The sequence below is a fragment of the Misgurnus anguillicaudatus genome, chromosome 20 (assembly GCF_027580225.2).
Source record: "Misgurnus anguillicaudatus chromosome 20, ASM2758022v2, whole genome shotgun sequence".
In the NCBI taxonomy this organism is placed as follows: Eukaryota; Metazoa; Chordata; class Actinopteri; order Cypriniformes; family Cobitidae; genus Misgurnus; species Misgurnus anguillicaudatus.
Window position 1 is genome coordinate 19,128,412 of NC_073356.2, and position 11,430 is coordinate 19,139,841.

Sequence of the window (11,430 nt, forward strand, 5' to 3'; positions counted from 1 at the left end):
AGTGGCTGCGGGTGGGGCTTTGTTAGTGTGACCTCACATTAACAAGATAATCAAAACAGTGTGTAATGAGACTGCTCTGGGGTTTAATGAGGATTAAAAAGGAGTAGTGGGTGGATTTGTTTCAGTGTTTAGTGGCTGTTTTCACACACTACCAACACACATTTATCCCCAAGTACCTTGTAAAAGTGTATTTTGAATAATATGTGCACTTTAAACACAGTCCCACAGAAAACATGGCATTCATCTTTCTTGAAACGAGACGGTATTAAAAAGAGTCATAAATCATATGGAAGTCGGGCTGACGGATCTACGTGTACGCATGTGTTTGTGACTGTGAAAATAACAGGCACTGGAAGGACAGGCTGTGATTGGATGGAAACTGTGTTCACAGGATGGATATGATAGGAAGAGTTTGTTCTTCTCACGTTTAATTAGGGCTGACACAAATCAAGTGTGGTTGAGAGGGAGATAATGAGAACATGACAGAGCAGAGAAGAGCAGGAGGTATTTTGTTTTAACTTTGTGTATGCATTTTGTGAATAGAAAACATATCCCGTCACTTCTTTCAACTTCGATCCCATAAGGCCGTTTTTTAAATTAGCACCCCTACTGGGAGCAGGCAATGTCTCAGAAAGTTTCACCTTAATGCTTTGTGAGGCTTCATCTACCGTACATGGTCATATACTTAAGCATGGCATCGTTATCAACTTACTGATCCCCACACACTGATGCTGACGGACAGCCACAGGCCCACTTTCCCAGTATGTCATCTTTAATCTGCCGCCTACGCACACAAACATACTTTCACGCATCGTCATACAGGGTCTTCGCTGTTTATTTTTCACTTTCTTGTTCAGTCACTACACACACAAGCTACTATCTAGTTCACATCTTTTGATCTGGCGTGTGATTGAACAGTGGTGAGCTGGCCATCATTAGCAGCGTATGCTGTGTGTGTGTACTAGCTTGCAATGGAGTACTAACCTATTTGTTTGTGCTTACTTCACTATGTTACATAGCATACATAGGGGAGAGCGATGCGCAACCTAACGCTTTTTGGCGTTCAAAAAATATTTGAGTTTGATTAATTATATATTTACACAAGCAACACACACATCTCTGCTACAAATGAACATTTGAAGTTTCTAGTATTTACCATTCTTGGACAATTACACCAAACGTGACAGAAGTGCAAACATTACAACTTACACCATAGGTGGTGTTAATTATAACAGGCAGGGGGTTAGTTGTAACATTTGCTAAAAATTAAGTTTGCAGGCAAATATTTCAATACTATTTGGTCTATATACTTGAAGTGGATATTGTTTATATATCTGTCTATACTAGACAGGTATCCACACTGTATTCATTTATCCAGCCCTTTTCTAACAATAGTTCAATTATAAATGGATAAATATGTGAGAAAAAGCAGCACAATTATTACAAAACTTTTTTATATGTGATCCAGTCTGTAATAACCATACTACAGTTTTAAAGTCAAATTCTGAGATAATGAGCATCAAAGTCTGATTTAAGCCATTCATTTCATTATGATTTCAATCTTTGAAGTGACCGTATTCAATCAATATTAAAGATATGAACAAAAATACATTTGACACACGATTTTTGATAAGACAGGCACATTTATTTTGTTGGCAGCCAACAATCATTCATGTAAACACCGGCAAGAATTACGCTAACGTTAGTGGTTTTACATATCGTAAGTGCTGAGGTGTTAGGTGTGACACAGCGTTACAATTAACTAGGGCTGTGTATCGCCAACAATTCCCCGATACGATACGTATCCCGATACAAGGGTCCCGATACGATGTGCATCACGATACAAGACTATTTTGAATTACGTTTTTTGTTCAGACTTTTGTAACATAATTATTATTATTATCTGTTTATTGTACATTGAATAAGCAGTGTTGTAACAGTTGTGTTTTTGCCATTCATTTATTAGCTTTTGGGGTAACATAGAAATGCTTAAAATCCCAGAGTTAGTACTTGTGTTTTTTAAAGCAGTTTTACAAAGGTAGTGCCTTACTCTAGGCATTATATTTGTCTCTCATTTAATTATTTTATATCTTTGAACATATCTATAAACATCCAGTCAGAGTTAATACTATTTAGTAGAAATCAGATTATTAATGTGACAGCTATAGTTTGAAGTAGCTCTGTATCTCTAGACATACACTTTTCAAATGCAAATCTTTGTTCTTCTCCAATGGGTTAGGACTGTTTGATAAGAGAGTGGCTAATCAAGCCCTTTGCTGTAGTATAGGCTAAGATATCTGCGCTTTCATACTGAACTCATTGATTTTAAATATGCGCGCGAGCGAGAAAGAGAGAGAGCGTGAGTACGCGGCTCGCTATGCAGACACGTGCGCCAGCGAGACAGACCCGCAAAGTGAAACTATACCCCGCTACCTTAACTCTACGTACTCCACGGGACACATGCGTCCTTTCCATATGGATCAACAGCGTTTCGTCACGTTACTTTCAAAAGTGCATCCGAATCGATACGGAAGGTGCTGTATCGATACGCGCATCGTCATGCGTCCATGACGATGTATCGTCGTATCGATATTTTGAACACAGCACTACAATTAACCCCGCTGGGTCAAAATATTTTCAAGCCCACCAAAAAAGTTGCTAAGAGCTGCAGACATATTTCAAAATGATGCTATGTTTTAGTCAACAAGACACTGATTGATATGACATAGCATTGGATTTGGTATCTTACACACAAAACCCCACTTACTTACATGCCACCAAAACACTCGTTCATCAATAACTCTCTGAAAAAAACATTGTACATTTTCAATAATTTGCGGGAGATCGTTTTTTGGTAGCATGAAAAAATACCAGAAAAAAATTCTCAACCTTGTGCAACAATGTAAACAGTCCGTGTTACAACTAACCCTGCGTTAGTTTTTGCCCCGCGCAGCCCTACATACCTGTACTATATTAAAAAATAAGATGTAATATGGTACGGTGTTGTCTACGTTGGTTCATTGTGGAAATAATCCAACTTTCTACCTTGCAATAAAAAAAAAAATAATAATAATAATAATCAGTGGAGTACAATACATGAAACCTTAAAGGGGCAATAAGTAGGATTTACCCCCATCTAGTGGTGGAATTGTATTTTGCATTCAAACGAACAGTGCTTTCTAGCGCCTCCCCTTTCCAAATGCGTGTTGCAACTATGGTAGCCGTTATGTAATCACGGATCTCCTTGTCCGTTGCAGCTGCTTCACATATTCTGAATGAAAACGTGTTGGTAGGCAAGTGCTTTTTGTCCCTCTCTGCTATTATAGTTTATCAATACAGCGGAACGAAATGGAAGCCGTTCATTGTAAGTAAAGAGGAGAAATTCTAAGCTTACAAAGAAAAGTCAGATCACTGGCAGAGGTCATTTGACACCAAAGAGGAAATATTTATGAATAAAGACATTGATTTTGATTAATAAAACAATTAAAATCCTACTTATTGCCCCTTTAAAGCTGACCAGCAAGTCCAAATACAAGATTGACTGCTTGGATTTTCTGTCACTTCACTAATACAAAAATATTGGATTTTTCAACATGGAGAAAAGAGTGTTAAATGTCATAGTTGATATCACAGCGTTAACAGAAATGTTTCAATAGTTCTGTATTGAACATATTACCAAAGGTAGGAGGCAGTTCATGCATTCAGAAAACTGAAATACTGTGCACACACCCACTGGCGTGAAAATGGTCTTTTTCTCTACCAGTCGGCACAGGGCCATGAAGACAACTTATTCCCCTTACTCATCAAAATTGCAGATGATGAATAGATACTTTTAACAAGTTGATGCACCTCCTGTTCTTCCCTGTTCATTACCTTCCATCATGTGATACACTACACTTCAAACCATCTTCTGGTCACCAGCCACATTTCTTCAGCCAATACAGTTAACCAAAAACCATCCTGATCAACCAATCTCCCCAGTGCACAACATATGCTGGTCTAAGCTGTTTTTCGGCACCTCAAATATTCCTGAGTTCTGTATCTCGCTAGCTTCCTTCTCTACATGGCTTAGATCAGAGGTGTTGAAGTAATGTGGGCAGACATCAAAAGCCACATAAAACATCTGCCAGTGAGTATGAACGATGCCAGAGTCAAGCATCCCTGTGAAGACGTGCTCCGCCTATGCATATGATATGAACTTTTGAAGGTTGCTGTTAGTCACTTGTATATATTCAGTGCATGAATTCGAGCCACTTCTGTTATGTGTAATCTTTCATAGTCAGATATTTGACCCTGACAAAAGGTCTGGTGCTTTTGCACCCTAAATTGACAAAGAGCTGCATGCTTAGACGGGCATCTGACTGACATTTAAAGTGATCCGTCACAATTGGTTTTGTCTCAGACTGGGTTGCATGTGGCAGCACCTCTAAAAACGAGACTGGCAGCTCCCATCATTCTTAGCTTTGTTTATTTTTATCATTGCTACATTAGCTGTTTGTTTATGTTCTGCTGGTTTCATTTAAACAGTCATTTGTGAACATAAAGGCAAACCACTGAGGAATAAGCTTAGCTTTTTACTCTTAATTTGCATTTATTTGCTAGACAGTTTAGTGTAAGGTTGAAGGCCTACCATACAGCACAAGCAAAATGGCAAACATGTATATGCAAATGCATTATTCCTTTTTCATAATATTATTTGATTTTGTTCAATTATCTCATCTTAATTGCTCATATCTCCCACTCATTGTCTTTCTCTGTGTCACATATATGCCCCCGGCCTCATGTTGAAATGCCAGGCTATGCAAAACAGCAAATTTAGCTCTTTAACACATATGAAGTTTGAGAATAAAATCCTCACTTTTGGTGCAGTGTCAAAGCCAAAAAAACAGAATAATAAGCATGCGTTATTGATCACACTTCTGTCCAGTCGTGGGCTACATCCAATTGTAACAAGTCATGCTTAACGGCAAGCTGCTAACAGAGCTTAAATAATGAGGCGATGAAAGAGTCAGGCCATGACACAACATTTCTCTTTCTTCAAATCCTCTCAAGTATCCAGCGTTAATTACTGTGTTTTTCATCTGAAGACCCTGCTGATGGTGGAAATTGACTTGCAAGTAATATGTTTCTATGGTAAAGTTATTACTTGTATACTTATCTATTGTTGAATGACCTGTGTTGTGTGATTTTTGAGAAGGGTTCAGTTTTGGATGGTGAACAGCAATGCCCACAAACCACCCACAATCCATTCACAAACTGCTTAAAGGCGGAGTCCACGATGTTTGAAAAACGCGTTGGAAAAGGAGACGGGCCGACTACCAAAACACACTTATAGCCAATCAAATCAAATCAAATGCCGGGTTGCGTATGTGTGGGGCGGGTCTATCAACAGAGGGTCCAGATTCTATTGGGGTAGGGGCGTGTTTGTTTAGGTGATTTCAAATATCAACATTGGCTTTCAAACATCATGGACTCCGCCTTTAATAGCGCACACACACACACAATCTTTTCTGTGAAAAGATTAGACCTTCTAAAGCCACCATCCATTTTCTGTAATTTTCTTCAGTATTTTCAATATTGCTGTTCTCTGAAAATGCTTCACTATTATTGCATTTTTTCTAGTTTTGTTTATTACATTGTATAATGAAATACATTTCAGATTACTCATTTGACCACCCTTAAATACATACAAGGGTCAGTGATAAAAACTGTTTGGCAAGATGAGAAATTCAAAAATCTTTTTAAAAAACTTGTTTTAAAGGCACACATCAGGTTTATTTCAATGCACATAGTGTATTTATGTTAATTTTATGCAATAAAAATTACATTTGTATGGAGCCCCTAAGGGGACATGACGCAAAAATTAGTTTCGCGTGCGCACGTGAAACTATCGCATGCTCACGTGAAACTATCGCGTGCTCACGTGGGTCTATCGCGTGCTCACGTGAAACTTTCGCGTGTGCACGTGAAACTACCGCGTTTTGTTTCACATGCACATGATAGTTTCACTTGAGCGTGCGATGGTTTCACGTGCGCGCGCGTGAGCACATAAAACTAAACTTTAGATTTTTTTTACTCCAATGTCACCTTAGGGGCTTGGCACATTTGCACCATTTTTATGAAAGTTAAGACTGAATGGACCTGAAAATGTCAAATGGTGTAACCGCCAATTGCTCCAAAGAATGAGAAATATTAAATATTTTATCCATCTCGATAGCATGTAAGCATAATTATCAAAAAAAGTAAAAATTTATTTTAAAATATCATTTTATTAGTTATTTCTTAATGTAAATTTGAATGCGTTTTTGTAATATTTGTCCTGACATATGCTGAAAACAGCTCTGTTTTCTAAATAATATTTAACAAATGTTCTAAAAATGTAATTAAAAAAATCATATTACACTAAACTAGATGATTATATTTAATTCCACATTTTTTATTGAATATATTTAGATTTTCATTAAAAAATATTAGTTACACCAATTGACATTTTTGCAAGAATCCCCCAAATATTCTTTCCAAATTAAATAAAACCAGAAATTTAAGGCTTGGTCCTCAAAAAAGAGAATGTATGCAAGTAATCTGCAAATTTATTTTGAAATTTAACCCTTTTACATTTAATTGAACCATGTGGACACAAAATAATTAACGTCACGTCATTGACCCGCAAACCTAAAACTATTTGTGGTTGGTAGCAGCAAAATGGACCAGACATTATGCCAAATAAAGTCTTCCTATCAGACTCTAGGTGGTGAATAACTTAGCTCTATAGTATATGGTAAAGACCCCACGACTTCCCGTGTGCTACAATTGAACGCATAGATAACACTTCCCAGACACGACTAAAATCCATCATGTGGCTATTGCTGCTTATATCAGCCATATTGACAGGTCTCAGAGCTTTCCACCCAGCTCACCCCCTGCTGATGTCCAATAAGTGCGCTGAGTATGGTCAATATCTCTATACTGTATGCTCCACAAAAGAGTGCCAATATGCTCTTGTCATCATCCCCAGAGATACAGTCTTTCTTGTCACACAGTAAGAGACCATTTCACAAAACTACCAAAATATGTGACTCCAAAGATAACTTCAATTAAACATCCTGGAGAATTAATTAGTTTCAGAGCTTTTAGCTCAGTGTGGTTTTGTATCTTTCAGTGGTGTCGTAATCACCGACTATGAAGTAGTAATAACTTGCAGTGCAGATTCCCCGCTGTAGTCTCGGCTTGCAACTTCTTCATATTCCATAGAGCTCTTTTTATCACTGCGTTATGCCTCAGTTCTTCCAATTAGATGGCATTACTCCTTTATTAGGGGGGTGAATTAAACTGAGTAAGAAAAGATTCAAGGCAGAGCAACAATGGACTAAAATCTCTACTTCACGCTGAATCATATAAAACATCAAGGTCGACACACAAAAAAAGTTTTTTTTTAAATAAAGGTAAAGTCGTTATTACATGGAAGTAGCGATTACCTTATTTTCCACATGGTGACGTATATCCGAATGAGACTGGCTTCTGAAATAAAATAGGGCAGGGCTGGATTCTAATTTGTCCATCGAGATCTGATTGGATCATTTGAAGTTGTTGCTATTTGCTAATCGCAGCCATCGACATTTCCTGGACCCCGCCCACCTGGCATACCATATGAGCGGAAGTAAAAAGAGATCATTTGGAGGAGGGAAGGAGATTTTTGATTAAAGATTATGAGGGGGCACATGAATTAAAAAATAATAATAATGAAGCTCATAGATAAGTCATTTGTAAAAAAATACCACAATATTACACTGCAAAAAAAATGACTCTCTTAGGGCCAGTCACACCAAAAGCGCTTTAAACGCTTGCAAACGCAAGGCGCGACGCACTGCCTTTTTTAAAAAAGAGCAGTGCGGCGCGGCTTTTCGTATTGCTAAGCAACCACCGAGTCAGCTATCTTGTCAATCAAATATTGAAGCGTGAGCGCTCTTTTGCTGTTAACTGTCATATTAGCAGAAACTTTAAAAAGAGGGCGCTTGCTCTGACCTTGTTTGAGGATGAGAGGTGCACAAACACGCAGGAGAGAGTGAGCGAGTGGAGTCCGGTTCTTCAAAGCAACTGTAAACTTCCCTCACCACAACGTAAGGCCCGCCTCTCCCCTCATTCGATTGGACAATGGAAGACGCGAATGACGTCAGGCGCTTCTCTGCTCTCAGCGCTTCAAAAACGCGTGCGCGGCAGGCGGCAGAAAACCGCAAGGCGCTAGGCGCGCATAAACAGCGCGCAAACGCGCCCTGCCCATAGAATATCATTCAAAAAAGGCGCCTGCAACTGCCATAAACGCTTTTGGTGTGACTGAGCCCTTACTTAGTATTTTTATCTTGTTTTCACTAAAAATATAAAAAATCTTAAATTAAGATGTATTTTCTTGATGAGAAAAACAACCTACGAAAATAAGTCTAGTTTTAGACAAAAAATATAAACTTTATTTAAATTAGTGCTTAAAACAAGCAAAAAACAAATCTGCCAATGGAATAAGAAAAAAATGTCTTGAAATAAGTTTACATAGTTCAAGAAAATTTGCTTAAATTTGATATTTTTTGTCTAAAAACTAGATTTATTTTCCTAGGTCATTTTGCTCATCAAGAAAATACATCTTAATTTAAGAATTTTTAGATATTTTTACTAAAAACAATACAAAAATACTGAGTACGAAGGTCATATTTTGCAGTGCAAAAAATGATTTTCAAGACAAAAAATCTTATTATTTTTGTTTGTTTTAAGTAAAATTATCTAAAATTCTTAAATCAATATGCTTTTTCTTGATGAGCAAAATGACCCAAGAAAATAAGTCTAGTTTTTAGACCAAAAATATCAAATGTAAGTGATTTTGTGCATAAAACAAGCAAAAAAAAAAAAAAAAATCTGCCAATGGGGTAAGCAAATTTTTCTTGAATTTAGTGTTTAAGAAAAATGTTCAAGATTTTTTTTTTGCTTACCCCATTGGCAGATTATTTTGCTCATCGAGAAAAAGCATCTTAATTTAAGAATGTTTAGATATTTTTACTGAAAACAAGACAAAAATACTAAGAAAATTATTTCTTGAAAATAATTTTTTGCCGTGTGCAGTATACAAAACAAATTACAGTTTTTCATTTTATTTTAATGGGGAAAAACCCTTCAATTTACAAATATTAGTTGACATAGCAATTTTAAATTTTTTTAATTTAACTAATATTTTTAAGTTGAATTAAATCAAGATTTTATGGCAACCAGGTAACTCACTTTTTTAGTTGATCCAACAATTTTTACAATGCAAATTCAACCACACATACAGGCCTTAAAGGGATAGACCACCCAAAAAGATAAATTATGTCATCATTTACTCACCCTCATGTTATTATAAACCTGTATGAGTTGATGTATACCCATTAACTTCTATGGTACGAAAACAAATATTATTAAAGTGAATGGTGTACCGTCAACTATGTGCTTACATATATCAGAATATCTTCTCTTGTGTTCAACATAATAAAAAAAACTCATACAGGTTTCAAACAACATAAGAGTGAGTAGATAATGAAAGAATAAAATTTTTCGGGTAAACTGTCCCTTTAAACCCCTGCTCAGGATGTTTGGCAAAGCAGGATAATGTTATCTGATATGATGAGCACAGACACTGTATTTACCATTTTACTAATCTACTCATATTGTTTTTCCACATCTTTATTGCCATGATTTTGTTGTTGTTGTTTTGCCTCAAGAAAATGAAAACAGTCATTACCATGCACCCAAAAACAGTCATTCGTCGCTAAATTCCTCTCGTTCACGCGGCAGGCTCCGAATCATTGTTTATAATAAATAACTGTAAAATGTTAAATCAAGCAGACCATACTGAGACACCTTAATCTGTAATTAGCCACACAAACATATGCGAATATGCAAATCTGAGAGCAGCAGGCTGGGCGGACCTCGGCGGAGCGTGACGAAGTCTCCGCCAAATCTCGCTCTGTTCAAGTGGAGTACAGATGTAGTCCAGCTGGGAGGGTTTAGATGGATCAACATTTCTCAAGCTCTCTCCAGTAATGTGTTTACTAAAAATAATGTCTGTGCCAAGTGATGCATGGCTTAGCTGAAGGTTCCAGTAAAGAGCAAATATTTTGCATTTCTTTTTAAATGTCACAAGGGCTTTTTAAATTAATTCCATGTTTCATCCTTTTGTATTAGTTTTTATGATAAATTTGTGCAATCCCTACTAAGTAGGCGCTGTTATTAGGGGGTTATTTACGGTGGCCGTCAGGGGTCACTGCCTTGCAATGAAAGAAAACACATGCAAACAGAAAAAACACCAGCAAATCAAGAAAACATCCCCACCAGCCCGACAACACACGCGCCGCAGACACCGCAACACATCCAAACACAGAAACGCGTTGCAAATATCACAACACGAACAAAAACAGAAACGCGTTCCAAATCTCACAACACATCCAAATACAGAAACGCGTTGCAAATTCTTACAACACGACCAAAAACAGAAACGCGTTCCAAATCTCACAACACAACGGAAGTGTTTCAGGGGGGGTCACAAAAAGTGATGCACCGGTCTGAGAAGTGTTTTCGGTTTACATTCAATTCGTCCGTGGAGCTTTTGTGAGTTTACATCGATCAAATGTAAGTTTTTCTTGTTTATTTTAATATCCTAATTGCATATTTTTTTAGCCTTTCCATTATTATTAGCCTATAGACTCAAATAACTTGACGAAATACATAATAAACTGTGAAACGTTGTGTTAGCTGGCTTAGTTACACAAATGTCACTAGATAGTGTTCTAGGAGGACAATAAATACCACATTCTTCATTAAAACAAGTAAAAATAACGTGTGTGTGTGTGTGTGTGTACACGTGTGTTTCTATGGGAGGTTTTTGTGCTAATAATAGCTTATTGAACGTCTAACCAAACGTCTTGTGTGTGTGTGTTTTATTTTCAGGCAGCAAACATACTGTTTATAACTATATACAATAGTGTTAATTCAAGTTGTTTTTCATATTTTATTTGCACATTTGTCAGTTTTATATCATCTCTTTTGTTGTGTCTCAGGCTTGTTTGTTTTGTGTTGTGTGCTGTGTGATTTTACGAGTGGTTGGCGTAATTGTTCTGTGTTTTGTCTTTTTGTTCTTCTGGGAGAGCTGGAGGACCTGTTTTAACATTGAGGGAATCCTGACCAGATGCATAGTGTGATATGGTAGCATGATTTAAATGAACTGCAAGAGCCTGTAGAGAGGGATAAAGTCTACTGAGAGGAACACAGTACAGAAAGGAGCCGGTTCCATTGTTAAAATGCCCACTTATACCAAACTGTTTCCACCTACATCCTCTGGCAATACATACAGAAGTGTAAGCTACAGGACGTAAAGATTGAGGAACCGTTTTATCCAGCAGCCCTCAGTGTTCA

General features: G+C 37.2%; 1 protein-coding gene across 1 annotated transcript in view; it reads left to right on the plus strand.

Annotated features, from left to right (window-relative positions):
• Positions 1-11,430, plus strand: part of dlgap3 (discs, large (Drosophila) homolog-associated protein 3) — a 177,188-nt gene that overhangs the window by 87,147 nt on the left and 78,611 nt on the right. The gene's annotated exons all lie outside the window — the stretch shown is intronic.